At 37.6% G+C, this 26,219-nt stretch overlaps 1 long non-coding RNA gene across 1 annotated transcript; it reads left to right on the forward strand.

The window, feature by feature from the left end:
- Positions 1 to 10,221: 10,221 nt before the first annotated feature.
- LOC135188562 (uncharacterized) lies at positions 10,222 to 17,757 on the forward strand. The gene is made up of 2 exons (XR_010307741.1): positions 10,222 to 10,356; positions 17,104 to 17,757. It is a non-coding gene; the product is annotated as an uncharacterized LOC135188562 (long non-coding RNA).
- Positions 17,758 to 26,219: the final 8,462 nt, after the last annotated feature.

Genomic DNA, 26,219 nt, shown 5'->3' on the forward strand with positions numbered 1-26,219 from the left:
GCAACAGAATGTTATTCCATATTCCAGATTTTCCACAGAAACAGCTGAGGTGAAACAGCCTTCAGCAAGAGCTAGTTTTCTAGGGAGCAGAGTACTCACAGTCTTTAGAAATGAATACAAATGGCAGCAAAACATGTTGTCCACCTCTGAAGAGCAGACTTACGGAAACTGTTGTGCTATCTGATGAAGTATCAATGCTTCATTCCTTTTACATTGCATAGTTGACTACCAAACCATGACTTGTAGGTATGTCATAATTAACAATTTTAACAAGGCTACAAATATGACAGGACATAAGTAGCAAAAATACTTTTTACTAACTATATACACTTCATACAGTTCTGCTTTGGACAGAAACATGGTGAGGTTAGAAAAAAGGTAAGATTAAATACTCCAGTTTTACATACACAATTATGTTTTTGGCAGTGCTTAGTAAATGGTAACGTCACTGACATCAGTATGAGGTCAGCACATTGGAGGCTTGCGGATCTGAGCTGCTGAAATTCACTATTTACATAGTAAGCCAAGTTCCAGAAAACTGTGTTTCTTTAAGATTCAGATTTGAAGTATACAGCAGTTGTTATTGATTATACTCCTCTACTAAATTCCCATAGGAAGAGTTCATAGGCATCCATCATCAAAACTGTCCAACTAAACTTTAAAACCTTCATAAGCAACAAGACCTCAACCTACATTCAGACTATAATACAATACATTTACCAAGTCAATCCATTCAATAAATATGCTCTTCAGTTCTTCCATCTACCATTCTGAGACTGTCACATCCTGCTTCTCATGTCATTTCTGCATATGAGGCTGTTGAAAACTTTCAGGATTTTGTGTGAATTTCTGTCACCTCTACTTCTGAGTATCTGAATTAATGGAAGCTATTTCATCTATGTGCCTATAGATACTGACACACTGCTGACCTAGCATGGCCTTTTAGCCATTATCTTAGTAAAAGTGACTAAGACAAGACTAACATACCTGGTGCTGAGCTTTTGTACTGAGCAAAATGAAGGAAGAAGTTGTTCACTCAATGTTCAAAGCAAGTATCTTGCTAGTTGAGCTGCAAGGACTTGCTGGGTACAGTTGTAAGGAACAATTCATTTTTTTTCTGTATTCAATTTATTGAGTCCTGCAAAGAAGAGAAGGATAGTTATAAACTAGTCATCAAAATATGAGCTATACAAACTCAGCTAATTATCTAATTTTGTCCCACTGAGATTGTTGATGAGCAACTACAAGGGAATGACATGCCTTGTAACAAATGGCACTTCTTGGTAAAAATGTGGTAAAAAAAAAAAAGGACTGTGTCCAAGTCACACAGAACAACCCAGCAGATGATTCAAAAATCATAGCGATTAGAGGAAAGAACCATACAAGGTAGGCACATTTATTTGTCTTGTGGTATTTTAACAAGATCATAAAAAATAGTTCAATCAGTACTCCAGATGTGCTCACATCCATTGTTAAAGGAACAGTCTTAACAGGATTTTAATTTTAGATCTTGAAATCACAATATTCCCCTCTTGGATCTGAGTGTCTGGAAGACTGAGTTTTTTGGTTTTTTTTTTTTTTTCCTTTTTTTTGCTTTCCCTGTAATAAAACAAAAAAGACACATGTAGCATTGAAATGTACAATTTATGGGACCACATAAAAAGAACACATTTACCCAGCAAGTCACTGAAGTTTTATTTAGTGATGGAGGACTAGTTCAAGGAACACATTTCAAAACCATTTTTCATTTTCAAGATGTACACATAGTTTTCTTTCTGGAAGCAGCCATGGTCAGAGCAAAGCAGTGAACTGTGTGTTAGCACACTACGTAGACCTGGACATAATTCACACAACTGCTTATAGTGTAACCAGAATCATTTTATGTAGTGATCTTTAAAGAAGTCTGGCTGCACCTTCTTCATACCATCTTAGTGGGCAACCACAGACAGCAGTAAGATCTAGTTCTTCATGTTTTGCGATTGGGTTTTTTTTTTCGCTTAGATCTGCTTCATATGCATATGATATAAACACATAATTCCTAACCATTTATGGCTCTCAATAGGGTTTGAAAAAAAGACTCAAGGAGAGATGAAAAGTGAAACTAAATGCTGTGAAAAAAAAAATCTTTAAAAATTAAACCCACTGAAGACAGAAACAGGAGCTTCGCTGAAGAGCAGTAAACAAACAAAAGCTTCCAATGACTGTTCAGAGATTCGTTCTACATCAGGGCTATGCGTACATAGAGCATTTACTCCAGTAAATGGATGTAAGAGTGCTATGAGAAAAGAGCATTTAGAAAAATGTGATAATACTTTGAGGATTTGCTCTCAAAAATATCAAGTGAGTTTTGGTAGTTTCCAACTTCACCTGTTATCTTTTCTAAAACTTCACTATTTGATATATTTCTTTCCCACTCTGTTAACAGAGAAATAATTACATTTTCAGCATGGCAGAAGTGAACATGCTCTGCCATCTGCTTTAGCAAGGTCAGATGTTATACCAACAGCATCAAATTAGGATGTGATTTTGGAGTGGCTTAGATGCCTAGTTAAGTTTCCTTACATTAGTCTTGGAATAAACCTACAAAACTAAGTTGAGGAATTTATGGAAGGATATAATTCAGAAGAAGTACCATTGTCACAGTAAAGTTTGTGAGGGATTTTAATACTCCTTTTGACCTTTGAGCCCTCTGTAGATTTTTGCATGTGTGATTCAGACCGGAGAAGAAAATTCTAAGACATTCTGTAAACAAAATGCTTCCAAAGAAATGAAGAACTCCAGATCTCCAATAATAGAGAAGTTTGGACAGGTGCTAGTATTGCTGGTTTTCTGACCTAAGGACAGAACTTGGAAGATAAGTGTAACAAGTCAAATTGGCTAGAGTGATTAGCAAGAAATATGAACATTTGAAACAATATTGTGATTTTCTGGTATTTGGTAGCTCTTACTAATTTTGTATAACTTTTCTGCCAACATGTAGGCTGCTACAAACTAAAGCAGTCTCATAACTGTGCTAAAAACGTTTTCAGCTACAAAAAGCCACAGAATGTCTATAGGAGGGAGATACTCCAACCAAACGGCTTCCAGCAGTCTTTCCATCTAGGCTGTTCTTAAGCAGAGAACTAAGAAAGTTCTTGGTATTACAGAACACCCACTAAATCTCAAGGGATTCAGAGACGCATACACTGGTTTATATCTCTCACACTTATTGTTGTCCAGGTAAGATATATAAAGAATGCAGAAGTTCCTCTTTCCACCTTTTCTCTTCAAGCACCTTTCTGTCAGTTGCCAGGACAGTTGCTTTACTGAAATTTCCAAATAGATGCTTTACTACATCAAAGGACATCATGGCTCAGCCTGCTCTGATGTACCCTTGAAATGCTACTTCACAGGTTATTGGCACAATACATTTTGTGAGTTCAGTCCACAGAATAAATAAGCTATTAAATAGATCATCCCCAGGACACACTACAAAACCTTCCAAGTAGCCATTAGGGTATATTGTGTCAATCTGCCCTGTGGAGACATATATAAAAGGCTCTTTTGCTGAGTACAATGTAATGGCTCCTTCAGGGAGTGTAAAAATGAATAAGATTAGTCACCGTATGGAGTCTTAATAGTAAGAAAAGGTGATATATATTAGTACATTATGATGAATTACTATGGAGGAAAAGCACAGAATATCTAAACATGGTTTGGCTTCTGTTACATCTTGGTAAAATAATTCTACAAGCATTAATGAAATCACCTAGTTACTTACAGTGGATTACGTCCTAGTGTTTGGATTTTTATTTGTGTGCTTTATTTTTTCCCCAAAATATTTTTCTTAAATTCATTTGTTTACCCAGCACACCAGAGATTAACTAAGAAACTTGGGGGGGGGGAGGGGGGAGAGAGGAGGGAAATTAAGTCATTTGTTATGCTAATCACTATTAGACTGTTTTTTTCAAAGCAATTGAGTCAGTAATTACAGTGAAAGTAAACAAAGAAAAATCACAATTTGTTTGCTGGAAAAGCTTCTGGCAGTAGTTGACTTGAGATTTGGGGGATTAACTGTAAGTAAAAAAAAGAAAAAAGTTACAGATATTGGTCTAGTAATTTTGAATTGGGGATTTTATATGCCATTTGCAGAGAAAAATGTTTATTTTAGCCTAAAACTCACTGTACTGGGATGGAACTTTTTCCCAAGGAGATTTATGCATGAAATTCAAATACAGTGAAGAATTTCCTTCTACGACTTGTGTAAGCCATGTACAGAAACCTACATTTTCAGGTGTTAACTTATGCATAGATATTTTTAACTTTTCATTAGATGTAGGGGGGGGGATGTTTTCAAAGCTACAAGCAAGATTTGTTTAAAATCTCATCCAAAACCTCTCACTTTTTTTGGGACTGATGCATCAGCTGATGTGCCAGTATCTTTGCATGAAAGCATTTTTAGCTTGAAATATAGCACAGAATTTCCAGAAGCCATAAATATTTCTCTTCTCAATACATGATGAAAGTGTCTACCCTTGAAAGTGTAATAAGGGGAAAAACACCTTCAAGGTGTAATAGGGGAAACCCCCAACTTTCTATACAGTAGATGGGGTTAAAACTTGTTGCTAGATGCTACCTAAAAATACCACTGATGTAAGACAGATGGTAAAGGTGAGGCATCTTCCCTTTCATCTGCAGAACCAGCCTGTAACATTAAAATTCACAGTACACATTTTCATGAAACTAACAGATCCTACACATATTGCTAAAATAAAAGTCTATAAAAGAAGAAATGGAGAATCTCATCAGGCAGACTATTCTTGGGTAGATTTTCTTGTAGGGTATTCCTTACTCAACTCCAAATCTGAAAAGTATGAGAACCACATCTTAAGCAAGAGATTTCTTAAGGAGGGAGATCAGCTTGGCAGTCAGAGAATTGAATTCTCTGTACCTACATTCCCTGTCTAAAAAAAGTGAAGAAAATTGACAAGAAAATGGGAGGTGAAATAACTGCAAAACATTAAGAGATCTTGTCCTTTTTACAGATAAGGAGGTATGTACAGTGCTTCTAGAAGATATTTGTATTGTATGTTTGAAAAAAAATCCAGTGATAGAGAATCTGTAGCCTCCTTGCTGAGGCCATTGCTTATCTATCCTCACCATGAAAATTTTTTTTCCTAATGTCTGTTCCTTGCCACAACTCAAACCCATTATTTCTTTCTATTTCCCACATGCCTGTGAAAAGTGCTTTATTTCTTTACCTCTTTTTTTTCAGTGTGTAAAGGGTAAACTCCAAATATTTTAGACTAAATAAATCTCATTTTTTTCATCTTCCCAGTGTATTTTTGGTCATTCTTGTTCCTTTCTGGCCTATCTATATTCTGAAGTAATGTGGTCCAGGTGATACTTCCCCAGATGAGATTTTATTGAAGTAAACCCTGTCAAAGTGTTGTATCAATATATTATGAAGAGTCGAGCTTTCCCCCAAAACACATCTGAGAGCATACATACTGATTTTTCTCCTTTCTCAAGTCTGAGGATGCAGTAGGCAAGGGTGAAAACCTCCTTTCCCACAGAGAAATGGGAATCTCCTACATTAGAAGGATGGGGGTAGAGTGTGGTCCATTGACTTCTGCTGATCTAGATGTCCTTGTAACCTACATATTATATTTTAGTGTCTCTATTCCTTTGCCTATTTGAACACAATTGCTGTCCAAACACTTCAGACCTAACACCCCTGCCAGCTCTTACAGGCTGTGGCAGCTGGAGCTCCCTCTCTTACTGCTGTGAAGTCTGGAACGGTGAGCCAGCAGTGAGTGTCTTTCCATTCTTTTACAGAGACCCAGCAGCAGATATGCAGGCTGCTCCTCTGCCTAATACAACATCCAAGTTGCAACAGAGTAGGCCAAGTTTCCATGTTCTCTTGCCCGTTCAGGACATCCTGGTTAATATTCCTGTTCTAGTTTTCTTGCTTGGAGTGTGCAGATGTAGGCAAATGAGCAAACTGTGAAAGGTAAGTCAATGTTAATTGCTGAAGCACTTTCTGTCTCTACATTGTTTTTCAAAGCAGCAGCTAAACAGTGTATACACACACCTGTAATGGATTTAATGCTTAATGACCGAATTAGCAAGTTGGCATTTAGGAACAAGGACTACAGGCAACATGGTCTTCTTCTAGCTAAAAATTCATTTGTGCTAAAATGAAGCATATATATAAGGTGAAGTTATGTGAACCCAGGAATCAGTTCAGTCATTGTGCCACACAGAAAGAGAAAAGCAAACAACGCCTCACTTTTTTTACCTTCAGTAACAAAACCAGTTAGATCGCCTTTACATTTCCTATAGCTACAATTAAGCTGATGGCAGTCGTGGTGAAAGATATCTATCCCTGTGTTGCTACAAATTAAACAAAAATCACTTACAGAAAATTGTGAACAGAGCCCTGGAGAGCCAAAGAGCAGCTTAGCACATTTCAGAAAGTAATTTTCTGTGAGAATATTGTGTGGGATAATAAAACTGCAGATAAGAACCCTATTTTAGCACATATCTTTTGCCTCTGCTGTGTTGTTACCTCAGGATTATGGCAGTGTTTTGGGAAGATAGGAGACAAGAAAGAAACCCCAAAGAAGATATGCCTCCTCATTACTCAGACGTCATGATGAGGGGTGACATAAAAATGCCTCTACACAATGAGTGAGATACTCACTGGAACCCTTTTGCCAGGTGTTGTCAGCTTCAATTACCTGGAGACTCCAGCTGGAAAACCTAAACAACTCTAGCGTGAGCTGCCGCCCAGCAAACCTGGGAGGCCTAAATTGCCTCCCCTAGGTGCCCTTGACAAGTAGTGTTTCTGAAGGCTCTGGCTTCACTGATTGAGAAGGAAGCACGCAGTACTGAGAACAAAGGAAATTTCAGCAAACCGCAGATTAAAATTAGCCATTTCCCCTGGGTAAAACCCTAGTCCCTAGTCTGGTTCTTCCAGCAATTTGAAACTCCTCACACTCTGAAGTAGATAAGAAGTAACGATTATGGTGGTAGTTGGCCTCTTTTCACACCTCATCGTGCTCTTTGTCCTCCGGTATTGCCTGAAGGCTTCAGATGTGTGGGTTAAGGATGATCTGTCTCACCCAGATGCAGTTGCCTGCACTGAGGGAAGTCTTTTGTCCCACTGAAGGCAGCCCTCCTCTGGGCCTAGGCCAGCTCCGGCAGCGCGGCCTGGCACACGCACGACCATATCTTACCTCATGAGGCTTACGCTGCCCGGGAAGGAGGGGGAAGCCTTGATCTGTTTCTGCTTACAACTGTCGAGTTTAGTGCTTGATTCCACTTATATTGAAGCTCACAGTAAAGGCTTCAATTGTTTCAGGTGTGTAGAATCAGACTCGTAATCTCTCCACTCAAGAGACACCAGCTCCAAGAATAAAGTACAAACATAAGGACAGGTAGAACAGGAAGGGAAGCAGCGACATGTTTGTTTCCAGACCGCAATATAGAAGAGGATTAAGAGAAGATTTTCCTGGTGTTTGTTCTCTGACTTGTTATTTTTGCTCTCTCTGCTGTACCATATACCAGTGTGGGAGATGCAGAACAGACTCAAGCCTAAGTTGCACTGGAACACTGCTTGCCTGTATGGAGAGCATTTCTTCCTCATTCTTCAGGTTTTTTCCCGCCTCTCTCCATTGCAAGGAATCAAGGCAGCACCTTTGCATAGTAGGGTCCAGGAGAAGAGCAACCTGGCTCCCCAGCTGCAAGCAGCAAGGGCCTCCTGATCTTTCTGGCTATAAAGAGTGCAGAGCCCATGAGTAGAAGAAGGAGCAAAGTGTGCTAGATGCTTCCTTCAGCTTTTTGCAGGTTTGAGAGCCTCCTATTGCCACGATCTACTTCAGGTGAGAAGTAACTGAGGGACCTGGGCTGTTTAGCATGCATAAGCAGACCTCACTGCTCTGTGCAGCTCCCTGAAAGGAGGATGCAGTAAGGTGGGAGCTGGTCTCTTCTCCCTGGTATTAGGTGATAGAATGAGAAAAAAATGGCCTGGGGTTGGACCAGAAGAGGTTTAGGCTGGACATGAGGTAAAATTTCTTTGCTGCAAGAATGGTTAGGGGTTGGAACAGGCTGCCCAGGGAAGCAGTAGAGTCTCCACCCCTGAAAATGTTCAAGCAATGTGCGGCAATGACACTTTGGGACTTGGCTTAATGGCCATAGTGGTATTGGATTGAGATTGATGATCTTAGAGGGCTTTTCCAACCAAAAGAACTCTATGACAATACAATACTACTTTCCTATGAGCTATCAGTTCAGCCAAATACTTAAGATCACCACAAGCAAGCAGAAAAAAGCAGCTAAACAGAGAGGAGCTCAGCCCAAGTCAGGAGACCCAACCAGCACCCATATGTGATGTTAAGGCAATTGGTAAGTCTATTTTTGTTTAACCGGGGGGCCACCAGGCCCCCCGGCCTTTAAGATCCCACTCCCATTCACCCAGTGTGCATCATGGGGACTCACCGGTAGTGAGAAGGATCCCTTTGCCCAGTTGGGCAGAGTTTGGGGCTTTTGCCTTTCCTGGGGCCTATTAAAAAGGGGAGTGGGCAGGGAGTGCAAAGTGGTCACACCTGCTGTCGCAGGAGACTCCAACTCAGGTGCACTGGGTTTGGGGGATAAAAGGGGAAAATGCAGCATGGGGTGGGAAAAGGGTAGATGTGGTTGTGCTGAAAGGAGAAAGAGATGGCAGGGAAAAAGAGATGAAAAGGGGAAGATGAGACTGAGAAGGAAATGGAGAGAAAAAGAGGAAGATGGGGGAAATAGGTGGAGAGAAAAGATGGGAGAGAAGGAGAATAAAAAATGATTGTAGGGAAAAAAAAAAAAAAAGGCAGTTTTGCTTTGGCAGGGGGGTTGGACTGGATGAGCTTCTGAGGTCTCTTCCAGACCCCAACGTTCTGTGTGATTCCATGTGTGTGACTTTGAGTGTTGACTGTCTTAGGACAATAGAAAATACTCTTGTTCTTCAAGAGGTATCTTTTACTCTGTATTTCTGTAGCAGCACATGGCTGAAGAAATGCTCTATAACTGATCCAATGATTATCTGTAAAATATTTATTTAAAGAAAGCTGTGATCAAAGAGAAATTTTGCATGAAAAATGTGTTTATAGTTCAAGAGAACTACACTATAGAACCTTCTAAAGAGGTTTTCTGGTGGACTTTTGAAAAACAGCCCTGACAGCTACTGGTTAGCAGAACCAATAGTATCTATTTATGCTGCCTACTGAAATCTTCTTCATTATATGTCAATTGATAGATACCAAAGGATGGACAAACATACTGAACAGTTCTCTAAAAATCTGTGTGTTCCATTCAATCTGTTTCCTAAAATTCCCTATGCTATATTGGTCTTACACTGTAATTAAAGATAAAATGCTATCTCTATCTCTCACATCTTAGAGATATTTTTTTTTTGATACAATACATTAATTCACTGTTTTTATTTATTAAAGTGATGTATTCTTTAGGTGACATGTCAGCATAGCTAAATAAATAAGTCAACCTTAGCATGTATAGGAGTTTTAATGGAAAAAAAAAATCTCAATTTTGCATGAGAAAATACCTTCAGAATGTGCTTTAATGACACCCTAAATAGTATTTTACTTTCAATCTGAAAAATAGTGTTGCTCTTTGTATAAATTCAAATTAAGATTAGTGGCCAACATTGGCAATAAAATAAATGAATAGTTGGGGAATATTTAGATCTATCAGTGGAGTGCATGCTGCACTGAAACAACATTATGTCCTTGCAGGTATAGAATTTTAAATCAAAGTAACATTATTATCAGTGTCTAGCTTCATGCACTTTGCTTCACAGACACTATTATGCATTGAACAGCAATTAGTGAGTCACCAGGGATACCTTCCTAGACTCTTCAGGTCAGAAAAGCTAATTAACCTTCCTCCTGTATTCTGAGCAGACTAACAATAATCAGTGCCAAATCTTATCCTTCTTCTTTTCTCAAAAGAAAAAAAAAAGACCAAAAAACCCCACCCCAACCCTGTTTTGATATATTTGTGGCAAATTAGGAAAAAATGTAAAGAAGCTCTTCTGGTAGAAACAAAAAAATCTATTAAAGAGGTCAGAGAGTTGAAACTGTGTCTCAGGTTTGTTTGTTTATACTGATGGTTCTTTGCTTAATGGATTTTTTTTTACAAAGGTCTATGAAAGCAATTTAATTAACTATCCATTTACATTACAGGTAACAACAGATGCACGCTGGTGACTGACATGTGAAAACAACTATATTTGCTTGGACGTGGTGTGCAAACATTTACCATAGCTGCCCCCTGAAAGAGGTAGCCTCTAACCATCCTGGCTGGTGACATGAAGTGACAAAGGTATTGCATTATGTCAATATGCATGATGTTATGACAGGTCAGGTGGGGTGACATCATTAGAGATATCCATGCAGTGCTGTCATGCTGTATCTATTGGTTTAAAGGAAGGATTTACCAACAAGTCAAATGTAGTAGCCAGTGTCTCTAAGCAGGTGGCCAGAATGGCACTTCTAAAGGAATGGGAAATGTTGGTTATATGTATTGGAGTCAAGTGTAAAATACCTAAATTTTGAGTAATTTATTTCAATGTGTAATGTGTCACACAAGGAAATGCAGTGTAGAAGTATGTTCTTGAACAGAATGACTAGAGAAGCAAACTAACAGCCAGAGCCTTCTTCCATATAATGCCTGCATGCTTTTCTCTGCGATGACACACTTTGCTTTTTTAAAATCTTCTATAGGTGTTTGAGCTTCCTTGCAGATCTTTCATTGAAGCTATGACCATAGTACACAATAATCTTTACACAAAGGGAAAAACCTCCCAGTATTTAATAAGCCACCATGAAAAAAAAAGTCTAGCAACCGAGTCTCATTCTGACCATGATTTCAACACCTTTTGCACAAACTGCCCCCTTTCCTTAGTTATCTTTAAACAGCTGAGAGACAGACCAAAGCAAATCTGGTGATGCTTGTCATCTTGGCAAGTCAACTGTCTAATCATGGGCTAACAACATGCAGATTAATCCAAGAATGAAGGAAAAGAGTTGCAGCTTTCCCTTCTTTTCTATTTCCTAGGAATAGGAAATAAGAAACTGTTACATTTTACTGCAATTAGATGAACCAGATCACAGCTATGGGGTGGGTTTAGAAGGGTAAAGGTCATAGTGCACCCCTTGAGCAGGTGAGAAGATGTTGTCAAGATTTAGGAAAAAAAAAAAGGAATGGAAGGAGTAATGTGTGTGTGTGGAAAGAGGTTAAAAGAGTTTTTCAGCAGCATTTAAATACAAGGGAAAATCTTCAGATCCCAGGTGAACTCAAGTAAGATTATCAATTTAATGTCTTCAGTGTTTTGCTATGCATCAAATAGTGAAAGTCTCAGGACTTGAATTATATTAGAACAACCTGGTGTATCTGTAAAACCAATGTTTCAAACTCCTGTGTGATAAATTAAAATAATTCTACTCATCATACTGCAAACAACTACCTGTTCAGAAGCCTTTGAAAAAGCACTTTCAAGATAAAATATGTGCTTGTTTCTGTGTATTGGGGGGGGGGGGGGTGGGGTGTGGGGGGTGTGGAAGATAAACGCTGTATCTTTTTCACAGCTACAGTGGTAGAAAAAAATTCTGTGTAAAATGTGTTTTTCCTCTGACATTTAGATGTCTTGTAAAGTGGTTTATTATAGATCTTGTGGACGTTTGGATGTTTAATTAAATGTCAGAAACATATTCTCTGTGCTCATATGAATGGATATGAGGACTCTATTTATTCATAATCATTTGTTATTCTTTTTCTGTTTCTCACACAAAATTATCAGTTGGAAAGCAAGTCATCAGAGACACTTAAAATTTTTAGGGTCAAAAATCTAATTAACCTCAGCAACTGTGTTTAAAATGGTAAATAATATTAGACAAGTTCTTAAAGCCATCTATGGAACTGCTCAGACTAAGAGGTACATTCGCAGCTGTTTTTTCTACTGACCTTTAATGCAATTTTCAAAACATCCATGGAAGGCATGATATAAGAAGCTGAGAATACAGAAACCAGGCTAGAATTAAGTTCTTAGCAAACACATTCAGGTCAATGCTGTAAGCCTTGGCTAAGAGCAATTTGTGTGATAGACCTGAAAGCTGTCAAGTAAGCAGTAGTAAAATTAGCTATTTACTGGGTTTTCTACTTAATGAATGAATGAAAAGGAGAAGAAACAATGGATTGTAGAAGACTTAAAACTAATGAGATTAAAAAGATTTATTTAGGTTAGTAGATATGAAGTAAATCTTCTGCTTTGTCTTTAAATGTGAAAATTTTGACCAATTTGGATAAGTCCTAAATTGCCTTTCATTGCAGAATGTACAGTGGGGAAGTGTTTCCTTTATTTTCTGTTTTCATCACAATTGATTGCTGTGTAATGATGATATGGGAGAAGAGCAGTATCTTTGACTTGGCAACTCAAAGTGTGGTCTCTGGTTACTGCTGCCTGGTACCAATTTGCAGGGAAGAACATATCTCTGAGACCCGATAAGCTGACAAACATTAAATATTGAACAAAGTGGACTGCAAGAGACTGTGTGATTGTAAATTTCCTGGTAGAATCGTGAAAGAATGTTTCTTACCATTTATGGGAAAAATGTGCAGATGTAAAATTGATCAAAGCAGATAAATGGGTTTGATTCAGGAGAAAGGAATTATACTATTGATGAGAGCTGGATTTTGTTTCTAAATATCTGAGAGATTGTGATAACACACGTTCATGCAAGTGAATGCTCAAGGCTCAGAAATGCCTTTAAAGCCCACTGTGCTCAGCCAAAATGCTCAGGTACTTGCTGAACAGTTGCGGTTAGTTAAGAAAGTGTTGTTCAAGTACAGTACTGCAGTTACAACAGGTCCAGATCAGATGTGACCTCCAACTTCAAAGACTATTAATTCTAAACAGCTTATGTAGGAAACATTTTCTGGTTTACAGATATTTTGCATCATCGTGTAGTGTGAAATAGGATTAATTCTACAGAGAGGAAAAAGTTACATTCCAGACTAAGAAGTTATTTCAATGAATCTGTCCATGAGTAAAGATTGACACAATTTACATCAAAAAGGGTAAAAATACCAACTGATATCTCCAGCTCTATAAAACAGAGATGATCACTGTCTTCATTGATTGCTCTGGACTGAACAGAAGTATGCTTGAAAAATATTGTAAATTGTGTATAAAAGTTGTGTCAGAGGTCCTGAAAAGAAAGACTATATTGGTTCTAAAAATGTCAAACTCCAAGAGGTTTTCCAGGTTATCTGATTTACATTGCACTGTGCTTTTTATATTCTTCGTAAGAACTTTCACTGAGAAAATTTTCAACATTAATCCTTCTTTGTACTGTCTGCAATGAAACAAAATTCCTTCTAATTTATGCCACTACACCCAGAAAAATAACTCAAAGTCTGCTGGGAAGAGTTAACTAGTTTCTGTGTTATTTTTCACCATCATATTCAGTCAAGTTTACAGCACAACAGAAGATTTAATTGTATTAAACATTAACATTTTGTATATGTTATACTATAATCCGCATTGTAGGAAGATAATCCTTCAAATTTGTGGGAAGTTTGTTCTCTCTAGTAGAGTAATTGTTAGACTGATAATTTTTGGTGCTTGCTATTTTTATTACAAAAGTACTGGATGAAAGCCAACAGAGCTAGACATTCACTTAGGCATAATTTTTTTTTTTTCTACTGCAGCAGATGAAACTGTGAAAAGTAAAATTCTAACCAAGTATCTAATTGACTAGGCGATGGAGCAGGCGTGTGTAAGAAAATTCAGTTGCAAAAGAGAAATGTACTGCCTGAATTCTATTTAGATAGGAATTACCTACCTTGTGTGCTTTGAGCTTCCTTTATCTTTTCAGGGATAGTTAAATCTAGGAAGTTTTAGGCATGTAGGACCTGTGATCTGGGCATAGCCAAAGATCAAGGGGTGAATCAAAAAAACTTTCTGCCAAGTCTTCCACCAGCACAAGCTGTATCTGTAACAGTTTTGCACCTGTCAGTGTGGACATCAGGTTGGTACCACTACACTGCCTCTCCCTGCGTATGATGCTAATTTTAATTATTGAACAATTAGCAAGACTATCATATTGAATGTTACTAGGGAATTCTATTCACTATTCCCTACTAATGTCAGATGTGGGAAAAAAACCTATACCATAGTTTTATAAAATAAGGGAAATAGAATAATATACAATTGTTATGAGTGTTTTTAAAAAAATATCAAGCCTAATGCTGAAATTTATGTCATTATGTCTGTTCTGAAAGCAGTAGCTGATCTTTGCCACTGTACCAGTACCATTACAGGTTGCTCTGGCAACAGGAAGCGCAAGCAACAAGATTCTGCTCAAGGAAAAAAGTTTAAGAGGGAAATTTTACCTCTGATATTTATAGTTAAAAAATTGAGCACACACTTAACTTCAAGTATCTAAGTAGTTACCATTGATTTTAGCTCTCCCTTCTCAGAACCCTGGTCATTTACCTTGACTGCAACAGAATGAATACTACCCATAAGGAAATATTTATTCTACTGACTCCAGCATAGTTACTCATCTGTTCAGGGTAAATGCCTATGTAGGGAGTGAGAATGCTGATGGAATTTTGTTTATAGATTACAGTTGGGGCCCATTTTATTTAACATTTTAATTACCAAGCTGATGAAAAATCTTGGGACAATGCTTGTGACATTTGATGCTGAGATATAGTTGAAGCGCATCATCAGCACGAAGGAAGAGTGGAATACCTTACAGGGCAATTTAGATGACATTTAGAACTAGAGTAATGGAAAAAGGATGAAATGTAATAGCACAAAACACACAACCATTCACTTGGGGATGAATAACAAGAATTTCTGGTACAGCCAGTGAGCTCATTAGCTTGAAAATGACAGAGAGTGGAGAAAGACCTGGCTATGTTACCTGATCACAGAATGACTATGAACCATCAGTATGACTATGGTCATGAAATGGCAAATGTTATGTCAAAAGATCTCAGGAAAGCATCTCTACTGGAGTATGAAAATGGATCTTTTTATGAGCAAGACATTAGTCATAGTGAGGAAGCCTGCCAGGAGCTGCTCTTTTGTCCACACTTTTCCTATGTTTTTATACTATTTTTCATTGAGAAAGATTATTGATACATTTTTTCTTTGTCATAGGTGGGGGTATTTATAAGGGCAGAATAAAGCTGCAAAAAATTAGCACATAAGTTTCACTCATGGGTCTCACACAGACTAACGGAAAAAACGAAACTGAATGCTAGTTAACATTGGCAATTGTAAAGTCCACTCTCAGGGTTCATATGGTGTGAAAGAGTATCATGGCAGTCCCTCATTATTACATAGCAGCTGTATCCAAGCCTAGTTTGAAAATCTGAGGAAGAATACAAACTGACACATAGAAAGATGGACATTAAACCATTTTCTAGAAGAAGCAATCGGGATACTAGTGCATGGCTGGCCTTTCAGTTCCTTATCTCAATCTCTTTATCAGAGCACACATGCATCTTCTGCATACACACTGTTCCACACTTCCACTAGGAAATGCATTTTAAGGATAAACATTTCAAGGCAGATTTCATCACTGCAGGAAAAATTATACTGGAGTTGATGATCCAATTTGGTCAGAAAAATCCATGTTACCACATTTCCCAGTGACATATTCAAATACTAAAAGCTAAGTACATTAGCCAAGCAAATAGTTACTCTTCTGCATGTGAAAATTGTCTCAGAACTGCTTTTTCTGGTCAGAGACTTTGAATTCTTGACTACTTTAGTTTCTTATTGATAAAGAACAGCAAATAGGCTAGAGATCAAATTAAGATGCCATTAGTAGATGGCAGTCAGAAGTACAGAGCATGCTTCTGTTTTGTCATATCACTAAGAAGGGCTTTTGCTGTTCATGACCAGTTTTTTCTTTATGATTTTCTTAGCATCAGTGCATGAAACCCTTTACTTTTAAGGTTCATTACTTATACTGAGAAAACAATCAAGAATTCAGAGAGTATGCTACTTTTAACAGCATCACCATTTATATTAAAAAAAAAATAGGGCTGTGTATGAAAATCAGATATTTATACATTTTTGTTTCATTCTGTTCTCTCAATTTTTGACAAATCTGCTGGTGAAATTCTGACCTAGTGGCCCAGCGACTTAATGTGATTTGCCATTTCTCTAGGCATGGATGCCATCTTGATTAATATGTTGTGGTTATATCAAGTATAACATAAACCAAATTACCAAAGTCCTCAGATCTGATTCAGTGACTCAGCTTTCTACAAGAAAGCATTTTTATCCTCTTTTCACACACCATTTTTATTTTCATTTTTAAATAACATTACCAGCTTAGCAAATGTTCGCTGTGATTGCCAAATTGCATTACATGCTCATTCCCATGTATTAAGTAGCAATATTCAAGATCAGAAACTATTTAAAATAAGGTAAACTCACTGGTTATATCTAGGGGCAGATGATTTGGTTGTTTCTAAGCATGAGGATTAGAGTTACAAAGGGAAACACAGCCTTCCAGGTAACTTGAGTCTATGCCATGAAAATCTTTACGTGTCTCTGCAGTAACTTTGATACTGTATTCAGTGTGGAGACATTGGAGAAAGTGGAACCCCGGGGTTATATGCTCATGGGTATTACCACATTGGAAGATGAGTAAAAGATGAAATCCACCTCAGGAAAAATAAACCAGGCAGAATAGAAAATAAAATATAGCTGTTTTTTATTTTTTTTAAAGAAACAAATAAACAAACAAAAGCAAAACCAACCAAACAACAACACCAAAAAAAAACCCCACCCCAAACCCACTGCAGGATTTAAAGGTAAATGTTGAAGAAAAATCAAGATTTAAAGAGTTCATTAATAGATAAGATGAGGCTATTTGTATGCTAAGTCAAAGGACTAAGGAATATAGGCATCCAAAACCAGTCTGGTTTGGCTATCAGCTCTAAAGTATTTCTGATCAAAACGTCACATATTTCCTAAGATCAACTACCTTCATCCATTAGGTTTTTTTTTCTTCTGGAAATTTTGTTTTCTCTGTTTTGCAGAAATATTCAGGAGGACAACACTTTTCAGGCTGTTTTCAGTTTAATTCCTAATCTTACTTTCAAGAGCATTTGTACTGCATTATGCTAGCATGCTGTCTTCTCATCTTGAACTGGGACCTCCTGTTACATAGTGCAAAGACACTGTGAAAAAAGACTGCCTTTGCCACAATCATGTCAATATAATTTAACCTTCTGTAAAAGCCCTTTCCTTGTAATTTTATGAGCTTTAGTATTGTTTTCTCTCTGAAGAATGATCATCTCAGAGTGTTTAGAATAGGTAAATGACATCAATATATCAGCTAATGTTTTGGGAGAATGTTTGGTTGGAGAAGCTCTGTTGGGGGTGGAGGATATAAAAGAATGAGTATGTGTGTGATTTTTAGAGATGAGAACTGTTTGTATACAAATATTGGAGTAAATGCAAGTGAATGTCTTATGTACTCCATCCTAGTCATTTTAACTCAGAGAAATTGACTGGAAAATCAACTTTTGCAGTAAATTGGGTTAGCAGACAATAACAATGCAGATTTTAAATGTGTTTCATCATTCTGAATGTGTCTAGATTACAGCAATTCTAGTTTCATTATAATTCTGCATTTTCCCATGCTGTGTATTTTCTGGATTCTGCATTCAAAAATATAATTGTCCTGTGAACTGTTTGAGCAAGTTACTGTGCAAATCTCTCCATTCCTCTCTTCCTGCTTATTGCTGCTAGTGCTAACATAGTGGGTTGAAGATCTGCCTTCCCCAGAATTGACAAGGTAGTATAAATATTCAGATAGCATCACATTTAGCAAAACAAATCACCAACTATTCTAATTAATTGGAACTAAACAGTCAAACCTTAGAACATGAAATGAGGCACCTATACTCATATCCACTGTGTTTTGCTGACCTGGTTTAACCTCAATGGGTGCTGGGAGAACTTAACATTTCTAAAATCTAAGTGAAGCATCCTACATGCAAGTTAAGCATCTAAATACTGGTAACAAAGTAATTCCAACTCATGAGAAATGGAGTCTGTTAGCAATCCTACAGCAAATAGTTCCAAGGCCCAGCTTGACAGGGTGCTGGACATCTCATTTAAACTATATTCTTGCTTTGAAAGGTTGGACTGGATGATCCTTGAGGTCCATTCCAACATAGTATTCTATGAAAACAATAATTTAGATGCTGAGAGCTAAATAAATAGCTAGGGTTTTGCTTCTCATGCTGATAGACTATATAGATTTTACTCTTCTATTGGCATCAATGAAATTATGGCATCAAGCAGTCATCAACATGAATCAGATATTTACTGAAATTCTCCTGCCAATTGTTTTTGTGGGATGAGTCAGTACCAAGTATATATCAAATCTTATTTTTAAAGCAAGGTATTAAAAATACTAAATATCATTGAGATCCCTTACATCTTCTAAACAATTTAAATAAATTACTTATATATTTTTTTTAGTTGAAACTAAATTTAATCCCAGACACATACATGTAACCACCAAGTCATGGACTAAGTTTTAACAGGCAAATTTTAAGACCCAGAAAGCTGGGATTTATAATAGAAATGCAGACTCACTGCCATTAACAGAGCCACATAATATAAAGGAACTATTACTGAAGGACTTATTTTTATGACTAGATCCTTATTTCAGCAAGTTTTTCTTTCAAGTGCCCCTTCTATAGTGGAATAATTTTGTATTCAGCAGTAATCTTCATGAATTCACTTGGTATTCATGTAGATGTCACAAGTATTTCCACTGATTTTCTGCTACTGTTTAGGATTAGTTAATGGGCACTTAAAATAGAGTGTTACTCCTGTGGAAGTAGAATAACTCCAATCTTGGTGCACGTTTCCATAAATGATGACATTATATTGAGCACAGCTCAGTCAGTAGTTGGATTTTCAAATTGTATGCCAATAGCCTCTCTAGAAAAATAAGGGGAGGGCAAGTGGAAAGATAGCCTTTTATCTCTGAGCAAAAACTGCTTCTGAATACAATTTTTACAGACTAAGAGGACAAGATGCTGTTGTAAATCAGTCTGGTTACACAGTGATCCATGAGGCTATGTTAATTTACAACTATCTGTGAGGATATGCTTTGTTCAGTTATTTTCTGATTGTTATGTCTAATCTACAAGCAATTATTTTTCGCAGTGAGTTCAGTCATTTTACTTGTTTTCTACCTTTCCTAGTGTGTGTTGCAGTGGTAGTAAATACACTTTACAGCCAAGGAAAGTGCTCTCACTTGTGATTCCTCAATTAGTCCTTACAATCTGAATTCAAGTATGATGAAGAATTCTTTTCAGGCAACTCAAAATAACCAAGGACAATACATTTATTTTCTAACACATTTTCTTAATAAATATTGTATATGCCCAATAGGTCCTAGTTTGATTCAAGGACTTTACTTCTCCATTGAATGGTACTGTTCCAGTTTAGGGCCATGAGCTAAGCAGGACCAGAAGATAGAAATGGTATTTACTCCTTTTGGGAAGTAAAAATGAAAATGCTGCACAAACCCTATGAGGAGAGGCTGAGGGAGCTGGGGTTGTTTAGCCTGGAGAAGAGGAGGCTCAGGGGTGACCTCATTGCTGTCTACAACTATCTGAAGGAACATTGTAGCCAGGTGGGGGGTGGCCTCTTCTCCCAGGCAACCAGCAACAGAACAAGGGGGGACAGCCTCAAGTTGTGCCAGGGAAAGTATAGGCTGGATGTTAGGAGGAAGTTGTTGCCAGAAAGAGTGATTGGCATTGGAATGGGCTGCCCAGGGAGGTGGTGGAGGCACTGTCCCTGGCGGTGTTTAAGAAAAGCCTGGCTGAGGCACTCAGTGCCGTGGTCTAGTTGACTGGATAGGGCTGGGGGATAGGTTGGACTGGATGATCTTGGAGGTCTCTTCCAACCTGGTTGATTCTGTGATTCTATGTTGCCTCTTACAGCTCTTGTGTTCAGTTCAGTTCTTACAAGCTAACTGCGTCTGGTTAGAAGTTTAAACGGAGATTCTATTTGCAACTACATATGTACAGAAGGCAATCAGGTAGAATGAATACATTCACAAACTAGGCCAAGTCGATCAAACTAAAACCTTCTAGAATCCTCCACCCCTTCCAACCTCAGCAGGCCTGAGAGTAGGCCAAAGCCGCCCTCCCCGCCTCAGGCCTACAAGGCCTCAGCAGGCCTCATGATGCATCTCAAAATTCCCTGCAGCGAGAAGCTCTCTGCCCCAGAGGAACCACGAGATAGGTAGAGAGGCTCTTCGTGAAGAGAGAAGAGACGGGCGGAGAAGAGAGCAGTATCAGCTAGGCACTGCTTTCTAAGCTATGATACCAGGAAGCAGAGTGGAATAACAATGTTACAATATCCAGAGATGACCAGATCCATCCCTTGGGACTCTATTTCTTTTTGGAAGACTGTGTCTTCGTGGGCTTCTTAAGGAAACCTGGGCCCCCAAACCACCACAGGTACACAGGACATTCTATGATTCCTTTTGTAGAAGCTTTTAAGGCTAGCTGATTTAAGTGCTGCAGATGCAGCCTTTAAATAGATCATCAGAAAAGATGAGAATATTCCAACAGTTTTGTGTAGTGTCATTTGAGACACCAATTTGAATTCTGAAATAACCCTTTAGTTTGCAGCTCAATCTCCCTGGTGAATAGTCCAGTACTCAATATTCAGGTTTGTAGAAGGGGAAAGATGATGTGTTAGACATCCTAAGCACTGTAACATTCCTGGATCTGGTTATGTGTCTTCCATGCTGTGGGCACAGTGGAGGTGCATGTCGTGGCAAACTCAGGGAAGGCAGATACTTTACAAGGTGTTTGGAAGAGAAAAGGCACATCTCTGTTTTCAGGGGCAATGACTTTTTGGGGAAGGTAGATTCTACAGAGAGGTAGATTTCTAATTTCTCTTTTTTGCATTTACTTTTTTTTAAACTTTTTTTTTCCCATTTACTTTCTTTTTTTGCATTTACTACAAGTCAGCTTCTCCTACATCAATGAACAGAGGCATGTGTACTTTAGCTTGAGCACATCTACCTTAGATCTGTATGTGACAGCTATTGGAAACACTCAGGACTGTTAGTGACTGGCATACAGTTGATGGTGACTTTGCATGCTGCCAATTTTTGCTCATGAAAACCCTTTTTGCTCCTGTAGCTACTTTTTAGCATACCAAGGACTACTGCAGTGTTCCAGCAAACGGGGCTCGCCTTTTACTCAATTTCTGTTCTGAGTAAGAAAAAGGAATGACACTTTCTGTGATTCTGTGATTTTACTAAGCTACCTGGGTTGCCATTGCCTGACAAGGAATTGCAATACCTCTACTGCACTGTGATTACCTTCCCTTTGGCTAGATTCTGGTTTTAGTTTCCGCATTAAGAGTCTTTGCTGATGTGAATAAGGAGAACAAGAGGGTGTATAAGTGTGTTAATGCTTTGTGATGAATTTCAAGTCCCAAGGAGTCTGGGTGCTAGAAATCTGTTAAAATTAATAGGAATTGGCATCAACCAAGTCTCTGTGACTTTAATACACCAGCTCTAACATTCTGTTTGTTTGTTTGTTGGTTGGGTGTCTGAAGTTTACACACCCTGAGCTGCATACTGCTGCTTAGATACAGCATTGTTTTGAGTAAGACATAATAACTATTTCTGTATTTTCACTAGTCTTTTCCCTTTTATCACTCTGCACACCTTGGGTCAAATCCACCTCAAGAGTTCATTTCAGACCATGTTTTTTAAGCTGACTCTACTTTTCCTCTTTATAAAGCACTCTAGGGGATGTCATTGTCCCAGTGTTTTGGTATGAGGATCCTGTCATGGGTTTACACATTTGATAGATGAAGCTATGGAGAATTTTAATATTATTCATATTTACATCCCTGAGAGATACAAACTGCAAACTGGGACAAGAAACTTTGAGAGCTCTCCCAAGAGGCAAAAATCACCTCTTTTAGCTGCTGATTATAGAGAAGATTGGCTGGCAGATGTTAATATTGGCAGTTACCCTCTGACAAATTTTCTCTAGGTATGCCTAATCAATTTTTGCTGCATGAAATGAGAAATGGAGCTTGAATATTCAGATGTCTAGACATGTAAATACTTTACCTTTATAAACAGATTTAAATGATTAATATCTATGAACAAAATAAACATGAAAAATGGATAAATTAGAAGTGTTAGGTAACGATTCATGGTCTATTTAGATGATGGATAACAAAATTCATCTATATACTAGGAGGAAGAAATGACCTATGCAGTTATCAAATATTTATTTTTAGACACAATTGGTCTTTCTAAAAAAATGTCCAAACCTCTTTTAACTTAAAAACTCTCTGTCTCTAAAGATGGTTTAAGGTTGGTTATTCGAATCAGACCTGTCCTAGACAGAGGCATTATCAACATAGTAAAGGTAATGCAATTTGACCCATTAGCACAATAGAAATAGATTCTTTCTCTATGCAGGATCCTGCCAATACTTAAACTAATTTGACAGATTGAAATGGAATGTTCTGAAGGCTAAGGTTTTGGGAGTGACAGAAGTGATCCCATAATTGCAACATGATTGTTTCATTCATAAATGATCTTTGTTCATGCCAATTGAGTAAAATTCTCTGGAGCAAAAAGATTAAATTTCCTCCCTAGAGATTAGTCGTATCATCACAGTGACCATTCCCTGATGTGTTATTAACTGCTTTTAGCTACCCATGGGAGTAGCCTATAACACTATCATGCATCTCCAACTAAGCTGCCCTGATAGTTTTACACACCAAATCACATTGGATTCCCCTAAGCAACTCTGACAATCCCTGGTGGACTGCCACAGAGCAAGTGTATTATCTCCAGGTAACACAGAGTATACTACCTGCTTTACTAGCATATCTGCCCACTTAGCTATGGTAATATGATTAACCTTATTATTTCTGAATCAATCCACTGTGGCAAATGATGAAGCACCATATGGTTTTCTGAGAATCAAAGCAATGTGTCTGTATGGTGCAAGAAATTTTTCTGGATGGGTGGGTGAATGATGTATTATGATTCATAGTTAAATATCAACCTATTTCTTTCTATGGAGACTATTTAGAGTCTTTCCATATTTTATAAAAGGCAGTGGAACAAAGAAGAAGTCTGAAGCAGCAATGTGTACTTAATGACCTATTCCAAGGAGTAAATTATGGCTGGAATTGTCAGGGTATTAAACTTAGTAGAGCAGAGCTTAAGCAACAGGGATGGAAATTTTCAAAATATAGTTAATTCTTTCACAGTGACATAATAGTAAAATCAAGTAACCTCTGACTATATGATTTATTGAAGAAACTAAACAAAATATTTTGGAAGTGCTGTGTACCAAAGTTATTTAGTCGTTCTATTACTTTTAATGAATAGCCAAGATCTGTGAATATATTCAGCAAGATAAGGCTCGGTGCATTTCTGATAAGGGGAGAAAGGTTAAAAAAAAAAAAAAGAAAACCTGCATCAATTTTTCATTCAGAGATTTATTTACTAGAGATTTATGTATATAAAATCCAAAACAAGCAACAAAATGAAACATCCTCTTTTCTCTCTGGTCCTTATATGCATTCAGAATCAAGGTCTGACTGGAAAAATATAATTGTGTGTTAATGTTTCAGGAAAAGGCCAGATAAAAATCAGATGAGTTTCAGAAATTCACAGACATTTGTGATATGTTTCTCTGTTTTCAATGGGACATGAGGCTAAGAAAAATCATGGCCTTTACTTGTAGCAAACAGCTAGGAAAGGTATTTTACAGCAATTTTACCTGAGCAATGACCTATGGGTTAATAAATAAAGGACTATCATCTTCACTAGAGCTAAGCCTTCAGTGACTGAACAAGCCTGAGTAAGTGGTCTTGCTGTCCTCACGTTGTGTAGTGTGTGAAGACCATGAGGCCATTCACAATTTTGGCTTATTTTGCCAATTTAAACACTTACAGCTTTCCCATTGCCCTTTCTCAAAGTTGACAGGACTATATAATATTTTTGTGTTCTACTTCAAAGTAGAACATCCATTCCCTTATACTGTATTTTCTTCTTCCCCTGCATCCCAGAGAAATACTTATTGCAGGTGCTAGTGAGAGTAGCAGAAATGAAGTATTTCCATTGCTCTCAGAGGTACAGCTGCAGAGGATGTTCCATGAACTGATGCAAAAATTATTAATAATGAAGATTTTAGTGACAGATGAAAAAATACATCCATTAATATTCATTTGAGCCTTCTGGAAATATATCTGTTCATACACATATTACACTAATAACTGTTTTAAAACTGCTAACAAATATTGAATACCACATCAATGATTAATTTAGTGAACTATAACATACTATTAATTTGATGACTAAAATCAGCACAAATCACAATTTTAGTGCTATATAATGGCTCCTTTTCAGATTGAAACCACACAGTTCTATACTACATAGATACTATACATTTATATAACCTCAAGATACCCTTTGAATAAAGCAGTGTGATGCTTTAGTAAGAATAACAGGAATGACAGTACTGTCAAACTCTTTATGCAGCCTCATGGTAGATGCAAGTTGCAAAGAAGAGCCAAAGAAGGACATTGTAGAAACTTCAGATTCCCTCACTGGGGTCACATTCCAGGCATGCAAGGACAAGATGCTTGCAGGAGATTCTACTAAAAATCTCATAAAGCTAGCATCTTTGGTGAAACAGGGAGAATATGATGACAGTATGCAAGATCTGAATAGACTTCATTAATAATCTATTAAACAGCCTCATAAAAATATAAAGAGCTATACAAGACCTAGATTAATATAGTCTTCCTCCAAAAAGATCACTCAAGTACCCCAATTCTTCTCCCAGTAGATATCATGACTTCATGCCCAGCCTGAGGCACAAAACCCAAAGCAGGATATGATGTTTTAGAAAGAGAAATTCTTTCTTTAAAAAAAATGAAAAAGGAAAAGAAAAGAGGGCAGAAAAGGAAAAAAAAGAAAAGGAAGCATAAGGTAGACTTTCCTAATCACAGGCCTGCTTGAAGAACAAATCTGAAGAACAATCTGAAAGACAGTTAAGGGAGTTACAGAGTTTAGAAAACCCAAGTTCTGTGGTGCTTTTAAAGCACAGTGTTAAAATCTTAGTTAACATTCTCATTCTGGAAGGGCTTTTTTTCTGTCATGATGAGACCTGAGGTTAAGTGCTGACCTGCCTGATACAGGATCTGACTGTAGTACTCTCTACTTATAGCAGTTCCCCTCCTGCACCCATCTAACTCCCATGAAGGAGACACTGTGATTATTACAGTGTATTTGAGACCTCTGTGGCTATATTTTGGTATTGATTCAGAGCTCTCACTAACATTAACAGGAACTTCTGTTCATCATGGATAGAGTTTAGTATGTGTCTTTAGAGAACCTTAACAATGACTGCAAAATATTTTATAAACTATAGTAAAATATCAATAAATTATGTATTTAGCAATCTAGAAAGAAGTAAAACAAAAATGCAAGTGATTCTGCTTTTATACTCCTGTTTCATGAATTACCAGTAACTTTACAATTAATCTTAACTCTTCATTGAGTACTGACACTGTCAAACAGTTTAAATCAGTTAAATGGTGAGCAGAATATTCTGTCTGGTTAGGAAAAAAGACCACTAAAGCCAGTAAGGAAGAAAATATTTAAAAGATATGTACTAGATAGCAATTAGCTGTGGAAAGGCTCTTGTAATGCTTCGGTTCAGGGTCCTACACTCTTCAGTGTCCAAAACTTCAATGCCTGCCCTTTTGGTCTCAGAAGCTGATGATTTAATGGTTGACATGCTGGGAAGATCAGCATCAAGACACTCTGAATGTGTTCTGCTTGAGTGCATCTCTAACATTGGACATTGGACTCCACTTCTTAGTAAAGGGACTCCCTAGTTTGGGGCCAGCTAGAAAACAAATGTACTGAGAACTAAGAGAATACACAGATTCTTATCTTGTTGTCTTTCATTTAAAAAAAGGCTGACCTGACTATTCTGGCATTTATCTTGGTTCTTTAAGGAGCTGTTTAATTCAGATGCTCTGTGGTAGCTGTGTCAGTGCTTACAGAATGCAGCATACACAGAACACACCAGTTGGAAGTGTTTGTTATTGGGCTGCT

Source organism: Pogoniulus pusillus, chromosome 29 (genome assembly GCF_015220805.1).
Source record: "Pogoniulus pusillus isolate bPogPus1 chromosome 29, bPogPus1.pri, whole genome shotgun sequence".
NCBI lineage: Eukaryota > Metazoa > Chordata > Aves > Piciformes > Lybiidae > Pogoniulus > Pogoniulus pusillus.